The sequence below is a fragment of the Silene latifolia genome, chromosome 7 (genome assembly GCF_048544455.1).
Source record: "Silene latifolia isolate original U9 population chromosome 7, ASM4854445v1, whole genome shotgun sequence".
Classification (NCBI taxonomy): Eukaryota; Viridiplantae; Streptophyta; class Magnoliopsida; order Caryophyllales; family Caryophyllaceae; genus Silene; species Silene latifolia.
The window spans coordinates 121,377,001-121,390,993 of NC_133532.1; positions in this window are offsets into that span (position 1 = coordinate 121,377,001).

A 13,993-nucleotide genomic window follows, 5' to 3' on the forward strand; every position below is an offset into this window, starting at 1 on the left:
GACCGACCAGGACTTGAGGTGGATCGTCTAGTTACCCCGAAAGGCGTGAGAATGTTGGACTTTATTGATCGATTCATCAACAGGGCTGACCCTACTGTCTCTCATGTTGCTAGGAGGAGAGCATTTGGCTTTTGTTTGTTGCATGTGTATGTCTTCCAAGGGCATGTTGATGAAGACTTGAGAGGTGATCCTCGTCTTTTGTGCCTTATCGAGCAAATGGAGTGCGGAGCCCAGCTTGCTTATGCTTAGGGGAGATTATCTTGGGCTTGGATAATAGGAAATCCAACCGCGATCTACCGTTTTTGGGGAGTCCCGTCATTTTGCAGGTAAAAGACACCTTTTCTTTTTCTCTTTTTTGTTGTTTTTGTTTTCGTTCGTTTTTTTTCTTTTTCTTCTTTTTTTTTTTTTTGTTCGTTTTTTTTTCTTTTTTTTTTCTTTTTTCTTTTTTTTTTTGGTGTCTAATACCTGCTTTTGGTAGGTTTGGCTTATGGAACGGCTCCGATTGATCGAGCCTCCAGTTCATGCACTTTCCTATCATTCCCGTATGATTGCGATGAGGACGCGTTTGTACATGATGGACTTCACCCGGGTCTGCGATTATTGGAAGAACAAGCTGAAGAGTGATGATGGCCCATTGATTAGGTGGGTCGTACCGTGGTGGCACCTCAAGTCTGTCACTGGAGTGTCTTCTTTGGATCCTACTAGGTCCGTGCGCATTCCGGGATTGGAGTTCATGGTATGCATCTTTCCGGAAAGATTGATGAGGCAAGTTGGGCTGAAGTAGACGATCCCGAGGCTTGACACCGTCCCGCAGACTGCTGTGGCGCTTACTACCGAGAGCCGAAGAGAGTGGGCTATTAAATGGGCCCAAAGAAACATGTGGTTCTTGAACTTCTCCGCCAATGCTTTATGTGTGTCGGATTCTTATCTGAGGTGGAGAAAGGCTGCGACTTCGGAAGAGCGCGAGAGACTAAGGAAACGCGAACCTATCGACTACAAGGTGCGCGAGGGAGAAAAAGAGAAAGGGAAGCATCTGACAGAGGGAGAAGAAGAAGCCGGGCTTCAGGTCATTCGTCCTTCAAAGAAATCAAAGACTACTCCTGTCGCAGAGATGGTGGTTGGCAAGAATGGAAGAGTCAGGCCTCGAGAAAGACCGTTGGTGATTAGGTCTGAAGTGGTGCATGAGCGCCCAGCTCGAGGTCGTGACAAGAAGTATGACAAGAATGACAAGGGCAAAGGGAAGATGGAAGAATAGCCCGAGTCCTTATTTATTATTTGATTATTATTATTATTGTTGTAATAAAAAGGAGGGATTTTTAGAATCCTAGCCTATTCTATTTTTATTATGTAACGTACTACTATTATTAGAAAGCGAATGGAATAAAAAAGGTTGAATGGTTATGAAACCGTTGTGATTTTCTTTTATTATTCTTGTCGAATTTCAAATGCAATGCAAATGTCCTTCTATTTACATTTTAGATATATTGGGTTGAATCCGGTGAAGGATTGCCTACGTATTCACTTTAAAAAGCGAAATCAAACCCTTGCGCGTAGTTCGAGTAAATGTAAAAGAATAATTGTTCGAAGCAAGAGCTTGTAACGAACATGGAAAATAAGCATGAGCTTTTGCTCGTTCTCAAGGTGCGAATTTAGTTTATTTGATGATATGAGGACGACAAATTTGTCAAAATGCAAGAGCACAGTGACACTTAGCTTATTTCAGCTTGGCCAGGGGCCGTTTATTTAGTGCCACATGAGCGACACATGGGTTTACGCGAGGCGCGTGTGTGGTCCTATTCTAGGCATAGTATCATTTCAGCTGGTCAAGGTTTGTTGGGTTTGAAAACTCATTCCCATCTAGGTCTGTGATTCTAACCGCACCCCTTGGGAGTATGGATTTGACTAGATATGGTCCGGCCCAATTAGGTTTGAATTTTCCCCTTGGGTCGATAGGTAAAAGAGCTCTAACCGATTTGAGTACTAAGTCTCCTTCTTTGATGTTTCTTGGCCTAACCCTTTTGTTGAAAGCTCGTTTGATACGTGCTTGATATGTTTGGACATTATGTAAGGCGCGTAGCCGACGTTCATCCAAGAGGATGAGTTCTTCATATCTATCCTTCTTCCAATCAGCTTCAGGGATTTGACTTTCGAGTAGAATACGCAAGGATGGTATTTCTAGTTCGACTGGATGTACGGCTTCCATGCCGTAGGTTAAATAGAAAGGAGTGGCCCCAGTGGGCGTCCTAACTGATGTACGATACCCCCATAAAGCAAAGGGTATCTTGCTTGGCCAATCTCTGTAGTTGTCAGTCATTTTCTTGAGAATTGTGACAACATTCTTGTTTGCCGCCTCTACCGCGCCGTTAGTCTGTGGTCTATAGGGCGAGGAGTGGTGATGCCTAATCTTATATTTGGCTAGCAATTGCTCGGTTTCGGCTTGGAAGTGTGACCCATTATCGCTAATGATCTCATGTGGGCAACCATATCGACAGATGATGTTGTTTTGTATGAACTTTGCCACATTTTTGGCCGTAAGACCGATGTAGGGAAGCCGCTTCTACCCATTTGGTGAAGTAGTCAATTGCTACTAGAATGAAACAGTGACTTCTGTTCCGGTTTGGGGTTATCTTTCCGATTATGTCAATTCCCCATGCAGAAAATGGCCAAGGAGATGTCATCGTATAGAGCAATGAAGGAGGGACATGTTGTACATTCCCGAAGATTTGACAATTGTGGCAATGTCTCACATATTTGATGCAATCAGATTCCATTGTGGTCCAATAATATCCCAAACGTGTGATTTTCTTTGCCATCATAGGCCCACTCATGTGGGGACCGCATTCTCCATCATGGACTTCTTCCATCACCTTTCGTGCCTGTGAATGATCAAGGCAACGTAGGACTACACCAAGAGGTGTTCTTTTGTATAATTCTCCTTGTATCAGAATGTATTGGGAAGCTAATAGGCGTATAGCACGTTGTCCCCTCTTGTCCATATCGGGTGGATAGGTACCATTGAGCTTAAAATTCAAAATTGCTTGGAACCGGGGTTCTGCCGCGATTTCCTCTTCATCGGTGATTTGGTGGACATAAGCCGGTTCGACCGTCGTTCGATGCACAAAGGCATGTCTATCATGATCGGCATGTTTATCAAAGATGCAAGTTTCGCAAGAGCGTCTGCAAATTGATTTTCCTCTCGAGGTAGGTGTAAGTAGGTTACGTGATCAAAGAATTGAGCCACTTGGTCTATCCTAGCCTGATAAGGTGCAAGGCTTTCACTTCGGATTTTCCAAGATCCTGTAACTTGGTTGATGATTAGTGATGAATCCCCATGTACTCGGAGGTTTTTGATTCCTAAGCTTACTGCTGCTTGTAGTTCGATGAGACAAGCTTCATACTCTGCAGCGTTGTTTGTCACCTCGAAGTCGAGTTTGACAGCAATTGGTGTATGCTCACCTTCAGGAGAAATGAGCAACACTCCTATTCCGAATCCTCTTAAGTTTGATGCTCCGTCAAAGTATAGATCCCCGGAGTCTACATCTGTTTGAAGTATATCCTCATCGGGAAATGACCAAGTATCTATGGTTTGTGCGTCGTTGATAGGATTTTCCGCGAAGAATTCGGCGACGGCGCGACCTTTTATGACTTTCAGTGGCACATATTTAAGGTCGAATTCTGAGAGCATCAGAGTCCATCTTGCTAGACGTCCGTTGAGGACGGGTTTTTCGAAGAGGTATTTGACTGGATCCATTTTGGAGTATATCTTGATGGAGTAGCTAACCATGTAGTGACGTAGCTTCTTCGTTGCCCACACAAGAGCGAGGCATGTCTTTTCGAGTTGTGAGTATTTGCACTCATATTCCAAGAACTTCTTACTTAGATAGTAAATAGCTCTTTCTTCACTTCCTACGGTTTGAGCCAGCATAGCACCTATGGCGGTTTAGTTACTGTGAGATATAAACCAAGAGGTTGATCTCGTTGTGGCGGCATGAGCACTGGTGGTTTAGCCAATATCTCCTTGATTCGGTCAAACGCCTTTTGGCAATCATCATCCCACATGGTGTGGTCTGTTTTCTTGAGTTTCTTGAATATAGGCTCGCAAATCATCGTAAGTTTCGATATGAATCGACTTATGTATTGTACCTTTCCCAGGAATCCTCTGACTTCTTTTTCTGTTCGGGGTTGTGGCATTTCGATCAGAGCTTTGATTTTGGAAGGATCTATTTCTATTCCTCTTTGACTAACCACGTATCCCAGGAGTTTGCCGATGTTACCCCAAATGTGCATTTCTGAGGATTGAGCCTCATGTTGTACTTCCGTAGCCTTGCGAAGAATTTGCGAAGGTTCGCAATATGTCCCTCTCTTTCTTTGGATTTGACGATCATGTCATCTACGTATACCTCAACTTCTTTGTGCATCATGTCATGTAAGAGTGTAGTTGCGGTGCGTTGGTATGTAGCTCCGGCGTTGATTAATCCAAACGGCATTACGGTGTAGCAATAGGTTCCCCATTGGGTGACGAATGCGGTCTTATGCATATCCTCCATGGCCATCTTGATTTGGTTATAACCCGCATATCCATCCATGAAGGATAGTAATGCGTGGTCTGCAGTATTGTCCACTAATATGTCGATGTGAGGTAGAGGAAAGTCATCTTTTGGACTCGCTTTGTTCAAATCCTTAAAGTCAACACAAACACGGATTCCCCATCCTTTTTGGGTACGGGTACTATGTTGGCTACCCAGTCAGAATACTCGGAAACTTTGATGAACCCGGCTTTGAATTGCTTATCAACTTCTTCCTTAATCTTTAGAGCCCATTCTGTTCTCATTCGTCGAAGCTTCATTTCACGGTTCGAAACCCAGCTTAATCGGAAACCTATGTTCAGCAATATCCCTGTCGATCCCTGGCATATCTTTGTAGGACCAAGCGAAAACGTCTTTGAATTCATTTAGGAGGTCTATGAAATCGGCCCTTTCGGTAGAGCTCAAGGTAGTTCCTATCCTATGTTCTTGGGGTTCTAGTTCGGTTCCTACGTTGATGGGTTCGGTGTCTCTATTACTGGCCCCCCTTCCCCTTCCTGTAATATTTCTTTGGCTACGTAGGGAGGTATTTCGGTTAAGTCTGGGTCTTGGTCATCCTCAGTATCATCATAAAAACGAATTGCACTCGAAAGAACACAGAGAGTAAGCAGAACCTGATTTATTCATATTAAGATTTGAGTAAATTTGAAACAAAGAAGCCAACTGATCCACGGTCAGTGGTGGCAAAGGGACAGTGGTTGGGGCATTTCCCGAACTACTGTGACTACTCGAGGCTAAGCTAGGAGAAACGAAGGGAGTGGGGACGACAACAGGAGTAGACTCTCTAATGACTTCTCTAGACTCCGACTCTGACTCCGACTCCGACTCGAATTCATCGTCTTCTGGTTCTCCTTTGAACATCTCTCCTTCTCCAGTGGTGAGCTTGAAGAGTCTTCCTTGGTTGTTGGTCCACTTGATTGATTTTCTCCATCCTTTCTGCTGCTTTGTGTCGGTTTCTGTGATCAACGCGGTGGGGTTGAAGCGATCGTCCTGAAGTATCATAGTAATGATCTCATCCTGCGCGGCCCTAATGAATCTGTCCTCTCCAAACAATAGGCTAACAGCTTGTTCGTCTAAGCAAGGTGCTTGACGGGTTTTGACGGTATGAACCGTTTCTGGAGGAATGAAGTAGCAATCGTGAAAGATCTCGATTCCGGCTAGCTTCCTCTCAAGGTAATGCCAAGGTTCGGGAAATCCATGAAAGAGCTCCGAACTTCCTTCTTGAACAAAGTATCCATTTAAGATAGGTAGATAGGGTCTCATTTGGACTCTTACGTGCTTGCGGTTTTGGACTTGGGCCAGCATTTCTAGGACTTCCTCTTTTGTAGGTTTGTACCCTAGTCCAAGTGGTATCCTTGTTGAGTTGCCTTTCTTGTGTGGTGCGAAGGTATTCTTCCGAATAGGGTTCAAAGGCATTCCAGGGAAGTATCCCTGGGACTTGAGTATGTGGTTGACCACTAAGTTGGAGTAGGGATTATAGTATAGAGGTGCCAACTCACTTTCTATGACATTCACACTTTGGAAGCCCCCAAGTTCGTATATGGGATCCGCAAGGACTTGATTGTTTGATTGTTTCTCGATTATTGCCTTGATGGGTGACGAAGTGATCGTCACTACTTTGCCATTTAGTGGGATCTTGATCTTTTGGTGAAGGGTGGATGTTACTGCTTTGGAAGCATGAATCCAAAGCCTTCCCAGAAGTATATTGAATGAAGCTTCGATGTCCACTATTTGGAAGTTAACTTTTCGTTCGATTGGTCCCGTGGCTATGGTTAGGCTAGCAAGTCCAACCACTTTTCGTCGTGTACCGTCATACGCACGTACACCTTGATTGGTGGGAGTCCAATCCGACTCTTTCATGCCTAGCTTGTATGCCGTTTTGAGGGGTATGACGTTGACCGCGGAGCCATCATCTACCAAGGTCATTGGCACATTCTTCTTTAGACAAATGACAGTGATGTATAGAGCAAGGTTGTGACTAACGCCAAAAGGTGGCAAGTCTTCGTCTGAGAAAGTAATAGGATTACTTAGCTTTGGTGATTCTTGGAAGACCAAGTTGACTACATCTTCAGGAGTGGAGTTATGTGCTACACTTAGCTTGGCCAAAGCTTGGCGATGTGGGAATGAGCTTGCTATTAATTGCCAGACTGAAAGATCAGCCTTGGTCTTTTGTAATTGCTTGAGCAAATGATCAGTGGGGTCATCTTCGTTGTCATTTGGTGTGATGACGTTGGTTGGACCGTTTTGAGTAGTATTTTGATATGGGCGATCCGAACGAGTTAGGTGATCCACATCTTGGTCTTTGCCATTCTGGACTATTTCCTTGACTACGGAGTTTTCAATGAGATACTCGTCTTCATCATTATCGGCCCAAACCCCATTGATTGCAGCTAGTTCCCTCATTCTCATGATGTCACTTTCTAGTCGTATGATTTGATCGACTAGTTTATCAACCACGGTGACTACTTCTTGCATAGTGGCATTTTGAGAGAAGATTAGTGGCGCATGTTCTTCGGGTATTGCGTTGGGATTGCGTAGGGTTGTTACCATGCTCTCTAGTTCCCAAACTTGCCTATCTACACTCCTCGCCCATGTGATGAAGTCGGAAATGGTAGGGGAGATAGTAGAGTAGAACCCCTCTTTCTCAATTGCATGAATTTTATTTTCGGTGGGAGAAATGAGGTATGAGCAATCTAAGGTAGATTCATCACTTGTAATCACTAGAACTCCAAGAGGATTCTGAGTGTTGTTGGGTTTACCTCCTGGTGGTATCGGAAGTCGACCATCTTCGATCATATCTTGAAGCACGTGTTTCAACTTGTAGCATTTTTCTGTGTCGTGTCCTTTGCCCCTATGGTATTCACGAGGGAATTTTCATCCCAAAACTTGGATTTCTTTTCGGGTTCGGGAGTAGGTCCAATGGGTTGGAGTTTACCTTGCTTCATTAGCCTCTTTAGAGCGTTGGAGTAAGTATCCCCAAGGTTTGTGAACTTCCTTGGTGGGCTAGTTTTCTTGGATGGCTCGAGAAGGTTAACCTCATCGGTCTTGCTAGTAGAGCCGTATGAACGACTCGTGGCCCCTTGATATCCTCTACCTACCGTTTTGGACAAGAGTCTTTTATGGATGTCATCTTCAATTCGTGTCCCTAGTACAGTTAAGTCCTTGAAAGTCTTGATGTTTTGATATCTCAAATGGTTGGCATATATGGGCTTGAGATTATCCACAAACTTTTCCACAAGAGTAGCCTCATCCGGGCGTTCAACTAGTTGAGTACTAGTCTTCCTCCACCTACTTAGGAAGTCGGTGAATCCTTCTTTGTCATTTTGGGTAAGAACCTCTAGAGTACGCATGTTGACTTGGATCTCGGCATTATCCGCATATTGTTTCGAGAACTCGATTGCGGCGTCCTCCCAAGTGGCGACTTTCTTGTGATCTAAAGTGTAGAACCATTGCTTCGGGATGGTGTCAAGAGATGAAGGAAAGATCCTTAAGAACATCTCCGGTTTGATGCCTATGATAGACATGTAATCCTTGAAGGCACGGATGTGGTTCAAAGGATTCTCGTGTCCCTTGAACTTAGGGATATCCGTCATGCTAAAGTTAGTTGGCAATTTGGAATTGACGGCTTCATACTTGCGATTGTTTTCCCTATAAATGTCATCCCCCTTAAGGTACATCAATTGCTCCTCTAAGTATTGGAGTCTTTTCTCGGCTGCAGTCGTCCCTATGATAGGATTCTCATCTTTAGACTCGTCATCGGAAAAACGTAGTACTTCACCTTTAGGGGGAGGCAACCTTCCCTCTACATCAAAGATACGGCCTTCGATAAGTTCAAGGCGGTCATAGGTTTGTTCTTGAGTGATTTGCATTTGGGCTAGCGCGGCTAGGATTCGATCATTACTCTCTTGAATTTGCTGGAGATTTGTTTCTTCACTTGATCCGGGCATCTTGGAAACTGGATAAGAGATCGGCGACGAATCAAAACACGATCGACCATTCTATCACACTTGCTAAAAGAGGAAAAGTTTTGACTCGTGAAGTGGGTGTGTGCCACTTGTGTTGAGTGAGTTTTGAAGAAAGACAAGGTCTTTGAAAATGTGTGTCCTAGTCAACTGTAGTGTAGTTGTAGGAGTGGACTCGAAGTGAGGTTTTGAAATGGGCTTGTGGCCCGAATTTTGACACGACAAACGGACGGAGTTTTGACCGGATTTTGCGCTAATTGAAGGCCTATTTTTTCGAAATTCTTGTTTGAAAAAAGGATTTTGATTTTTTTGAAAATTCGTCATGGTTTTGTTTAGAAGTGGTGATCACGTAGGGTTTACACATTTATACAGGCATTATAACGGGATGCTGAGTGCATTTAGAAGGGTTTTGGTTTAAAGGGTGGGTTGCCATACCGAACCATCAAACCCGAAGTCTGTGGAGAGGCTCGTGCCAAACAAGAGTAAGGCCGATTCCTAGTCCATTTCCTCAAGTAGTGAAGGCCCTTGATACAAACAAAAGTAAGCATCACGGTACGGATGACGTCAATCGCTATCCATCCTTAGGCCCAAATAAGAATTAGGACCGTTTAGACGGGACGATTGGTCGAATGGGTTGGGTTGGGCCTAGGAAGGCCGAATAAAACGGTCTAGGAAGACCGAGTTATGAAAACCGACAATTGTCTTGTACAAACTATTCCCTAACCTTGTTCGAGTTTCACCCTAGCTACACGTAAGTGTATAATCCCCAGCGGAGTCGCCAAACCGTGGACAGCGGGCCGCCCACGGGGGCGCTTGGTGAGAAGGTCGAAAACAAGCGTTTGCATTTTGTATGGAGTCGCCACCAATTTTTATGGGAAATTGGAACCGTTCGAATACCTCGTGTCATGTCAAGACACAAAGTAGTGACATGAACACTAAGCAATCGTTACCCTTAGCATTCTATGTCTAGAATGACTCTCGTGGATGCCAATGAACACGGGTGCTCACGGAGATCTGGAGTAAGGGGTGAGGGTACGTATTAGGAAGCTCTTTTGATCGAACACCTAATCCCGCCCGCCTCGATAGCGGCCTCTACTAATGATTAGGGAAGTTATTCGTACTCGATATATCGTCGATTGTATGCATGCAATGCAACATCCAAGTTTTAATCCTAACATGTGAGAATTAGGCTAAGTCGGTGAAACAATTAATTAAGCATACGATTAATGTCGAAGTAGGATTTAATGCTCATTTACATGTGAAAACATACAAACGGTAAAAGAAATACAATAATTATAAATACAATAATGAAAATTACATTAATTACATTGGAATAGGCGATTTATGTCGAAAATACCTTCAAAACGGATAATTTGAGAAAAAGAATAAAAGAATAAAAGAATAAAATTAATGAAATAAATAAATTACGAACAGGACAGAAGGTGATATTACGGATAATAGTTGATTATACAAAGACTAATTAAACTAAGTCAAAGCAACAACGGAGTTCAGAGACAGAAATCATCCTGGAACAGGCGCAGCAGAGCTGCGCCCTCTGGAAGAGGCGCAGCAGTTGCTGCGTCTGTTCCAAGGGTGAGTTCTGGCTGTGAAGCCGGAACTGCAAATCGTTAACGTCAATTGATAATTTTAATGGTTAATTGATAATAATTACTCGGATGAAAGTGGTTAACATGTTGTTTAACATATGAATGAGTCATGAAAACAGTAAAATATGAGTGAGACGGAATTAAGATGGATTAATTTACATGAATGAACGATATCAATGAGTGAAAGACATTAATGAGTCCTCTATTGAAATCAATTAACTAGGTTAGATATAATGATATATGACGAACTAATGATGAATACATGACAAAAGACAGGTTAGAATGTATCAATGACGAATTCCAGAGATTTAATATGGATGAATCGAACCTCCAAAACCCGGGTTTGAATTGAATGACGAAAACCCGCAAGTATTGAATTACTTGGGATTTAAGTCGGATTAACAATGAATTATACGAATTAATGATGATGCTTAATATACATGTGAATTATATACTACTTATGACGAAGAATTAACAGACAAACGAAACAATCAAAACAAGAGTGACGAATTACAGAGGACGAAGGAAGAAGAAAAGAAGCAGGAACTGCGGCAGCCTCACGAAGAGGCGCAGCAGGAATTGCGCTCCTTCGAAGAGGCGCAGCAGTTGCTGCGTCTTTTCTCGACGGTTATCTACTGGAAATCCGTAAAAAAAAGGTTTTAAAGATGGTTTTAGAAATCGGTTTTAATGGTATTTTCAACGTGAATCTTACAATTGTGATACAATAATTAAAAGTACAATAAATAAAAGAGAGATTATACACCCTCAAACTTACATGTTGACGAAACGAGAAGAACTAAGATATCGATTAGTGATGCTCGACGCGAATGCAAAGAGAGTGCCCTCGTAAGAGGAAAACGATTGAAATAAATTGATTAATTAGATTGATTATTGTGTAGTTGGTCAAATTGGTCGGTCATGCAACGGAGAGGCTGGTACCCGGAAGGATCCGAGCTTACGTGGTCGAAAGTTCAAGCACGTAGGCGCCAATTAGTAAGAACGAAGTCTAGAATGCAAAGGGAGAAGAGAAGGGCGGACACTCGCGTGAGAAATATGAGGAGCGAAGGCTCCTATTTATACTAATCACACGGAGGAATAGGGTTTCAGAGACTCTTTGGAAGTGAATCTCGGAAAGATATGAAAAAGATACGTAAGATATGCAAAGAAGGGCCTGGGAAGAGGCGCAACAGCCACTGCGTCTCTTGGAAGAGGCGCAGCACCTGCTGCGTCTATTCCCAGGAGGTTTCCTCCTGCTGAAGAAAGATTTCCGCGTTTGAGTTATGGTAGGACGGAAATAATCCGATCTTCCTTATGAATATTACGGGATATTATTTGCCAAAAGATAAAACTCGTGAAATATGGAATATAAATATCCGGAACATTCCAGAATATTCCGACTCGGGATTTAACAGTTATCAGAAAATGGAGACGGTTTTTGACCCGGACTCCGAATGTACTCTAATTACTGCCAAAACGACCGTATCAGGACGTAGATGACAACTATGAGGTCGACATTAATATTTGAGCAATCACTTGACGATAATCTTACGAACTGTCACAAATCGTTCCGCGAATCAAACATGCGGCCCAATCATCACCGGGTGGTTTGCGGGAGGTGCAGAAATGAGGTGTCTACACCCATACATCTATGCCACACCCGAATGACGGGGTTGTGGCAACTCATCGCGGGCCTTTTCGCACCAACTTTATCATCAAGACCCGAAATCGCTTTCCATACACGGGAATAGTGAAAATCAGCGGGTGGGGTATATGACGGCGCATTTTCCAACCCAAAAATGTTAGCCAACCGACCCAAAGTGATATTGTGTTCCCGGTTCATCAGACGAAAGCTAAGGGTAGCCACCATATTCGATTGCCGATGTTTGTTAATCTTAAGACTACTCAAAAATTCCCAAGTAATGCGAGGGTAAGTATACTCATGCATTGTAAATATTCCCTTCATGCCACACCCCGTAAATAAAGCCTCCGTCTCCCTAGCAATCCCAAGGGTTGACAAAGATGGATGATGAAGAAACTTAGTTGGGGTGAGGGGACGATTTTTGAAGAGAATAAACTTACCCTTATGAGTTGGTGTGGCAAACTTGACCGTAGGAAAGTCCGGATCGGGGTTTGTATCAGTTGCGGCCCGAGCAATCAACTCGGCTTGATCCCTAGCTACATCTGCTCTTATTCTTCTTGCGGCCATCTTGATGATTAGAGGAGATTGGTGAAGGTAGGGGGAAGTTTGATTGAGTTTTGAGGGAGTTAGGGTTAGAAAGGGGGAAAAATTAAGGAGGAAAGATGAAGAAGAAATGAAGAAGTGATTTGGGAAAAAGGGGGTTTCTCGGTTTTAATTGTGTTCTGCGAGTGTGTTTTACCGGTTGGCGAACCGGCAGCCGGTCTGCCGGTAAAACGCACTTCCCATTTTTCCTATTCTTCGAATTTTCTCCTCGGATTTTTGACCTCGCTGCCGGTGGACCAACCGGCTGCCGGTCCACCGGCAAATCACTCTCCTTAATTAAGTTTCCAATATACCAGGTGTGTTCTGCCGGTGAGCCGGCTGCCGGCCTACCGGCAGAACACCACTTCCACTCAAATTCCAACTACTCAGCTATAAGGTATGAGTGTCTTGCCGGTGAGCCGGCTGCCGGCCTACCGGCAAAGCACTCCTCTTCACCAATTTTCCAAATTCTTCTAAGTCAGCATGCGTGTTTTGCCGGTGGGGGCAGTGCTGGTCGCCTCTTGCAAGAAAAACACACTCCTCATCATCAATTCTTCGTGTTTTCGGCTTTGCCGGTGTGTTCTGCCGGTGAGCCGTCTTGGCCCCACCGCAAAACACACCATTACTTCAATTTTTCAAAAATAAGTTTGGCCTCGCTGGGTGGACCAACCGGTTGTCGGTCCCACCGCAAAACACAACACACAGCTATTTTTCGTTGTGTTCTTCCAATTTGCTCAATTTTTCTTCAACTCGGGATTCGAGCTTTTTCATTGACCCCGGGATTCTTGTTTTCCACAACTACTCCGACGCATGATGTCGGGATTTCGGGTCAACGAAAATAATACTTGTGTTCTTCAAAAGTGACCTCCGTCACCAATCCAAATAGACAAAATACGACTCCAAATCTCTCACTACTAGTCTAGAATGCAAGTTATATACAAAGATGCATGGGTTGCCTCCCATGAAGCGCCCTTGTTTTATGTCGTAGGCTCGACGGAGTTATGAATAACAATCAATAATTTGGAAGATAGGTGGCGATGGAGCTCACATTCTTGATGATAGGGGTTCCGGCAACGTAGTGCTTGAGCCTTTGCCTGTTCACCTTGAAGGATTGATCTCCATCGGATATTTCAATAGCGCCATGTGGGAAGACTCGGACCACGGTGAAGGGTCCCGACCACTTAGACTTGAGCTTCCCCGCAAACAACTTGAACCTTGAGTTAAAGAGGAGAACTAACTCTCCCTCCTTGAACTCTCTCCGAATTATGGCCTTGTCATGGAATCGTTTGGTCCTCTCTTTATACAATCTAGAGCTCTCATAGGCCTCTAGTCTAAACTCTTCAAGCTCATTGATGTCAAGTAGTCGCTTCTCTCCGGCGCTCTTCAAGTCAAAGTTAAGGAGTCGGATGGCCCAATGCGCCTTGTGCTCCAACTCGACCGGCAAATGACAAGGCTTCTCGTACACCAACCGGAACGGTGAAGTTCCTATTGGTGTTTTGAAAGCGGTCCGGTAAGCCCACAATGCATCATTGAGCTTGGTTGACCAATCTTTCCTTGACCGGCTCACGGTCTTCTCAAGTATCATCTTGATCTCGCGGTTAGAGATTTCGGCTTGGCCGT